General features: G+C 29.7%; 1 long non-coding RNA gene across 1 annotated transcript in view; it reads right to left on the bottom strand.

Annotated features, from left to right (window-relative positions):
• The window catches only part of LOC128249842 (uncharacterized), a 4,559-nt gene that overhangs the window by 2,081 nt on the left and 1,380 nt on the right, over positions 1-1,098 (bottom strand). Inside the window, exon 2 of the long non-coding RNA XR_008265963.1 lies at positions 304-436. This is a non-coding gene — a long non-coding RNA (uncharacterized LOC128249842). The remainder of the gene's footprint in view (positions 1-303; positions 437-1,098) is intronic.

The raw sequence follows: 1,098 nt of genomic DNA, 5'->3' as shown, positions 1-1,098 counted from the left end.
TATATATATATATATATATATATATATATATATATGTATGTATGTATGTATGTATGTATATATATATATATGAATTGCATGTGGGAATAGCTATGTATGCGTGCATGTAACTCTAAAAAATTCTGTGTATAAATATATTAGCGTGATTATGTATCTATAGGGGCAGGCGTGGTTGTGTGCTAAAAAGTTTGCTTCTAAACTACATGGCGTCGATTTGTTCAGTTAAAACCTTCAAGGCGGTTACCCAGCATAGCTAGAGTCTAATGATTGAGACAAGTAAAAGAATAAAAGAATATCATGTACCTGTGCATGTGGTGACATGTCGAATCCGTCAGAAGCTTTCCTTAAAAATTCAATGGTATTAGGCATTGCAAGGTAAGGTAAGTTTAATTTGAATCGCCAGCACCGCCTGCAGTCAATTTTATGTGCTTTGTGCCTCCAAATAAACAGAAACAGCTAAACATAAAACATTAATTTTTTATGTGTGAAAAGGTTAACAAAATGTATTCGTGTACAGCACTATTTCATTCTTTTTAGAAATCATTAGAATCACATGACTTGAGATATTTTGATTACACATTTTATGAAGCGAAACGTTTTTTACGATGCAATTTAATTATAGTCTGGAAGAAATTAATGGAAAGTGAGGTTTTCAATTAATTTTTTCTCTTTGTTCACATAGAACGTTAGTAGTATAGCAATCGAGAGGAAAAGGAAAGAAAGTTGTTAGTACCTACACACATGATAACTTATAGTGTCTTATAGTAGGTGATATTTCAGTTTTAACTGTAAACAAAATTCACAAGTTGTTTTTCTATGCATTCTTTGAAGTATAGACATTGGTTTCAAGCTGCTTTTTCATTCGCTCATTACGTAGTGGAAGACACATCGACATCTCTTCAAACACATGTATATATGTATATATATATATATATATATATACGTATGTATATGTATATGTATATGTATGTATGTATGTAAGTATGTATATGTATGTATGTATGTACACACGCACACACACACACACACACACACATATACACATACATATTCATATATATATATATATATATATATATATATATATATATATATATA

The sequence above is a fragment of the Octopus bimaculoides genome, chromosome 18 (genome assembly GCF_001194135.2).
Source record: "Octopus bimaculoides isolate UCB-OBI-ISO-001 chromosome 18, ASM119413v2, whole genome shotgun sequence".
Taxonomy (NCBI): Eukaryota; Metazoa; Mollusca; class Cephalopoda; order Octopoda; family Octopodidae; genus Octopus; species Octopus bimaculoides.
Note: the sequence above shows the minus strand (reverse complement) of the source record. Positions and strands in the feature narration are given on the sequence as shown.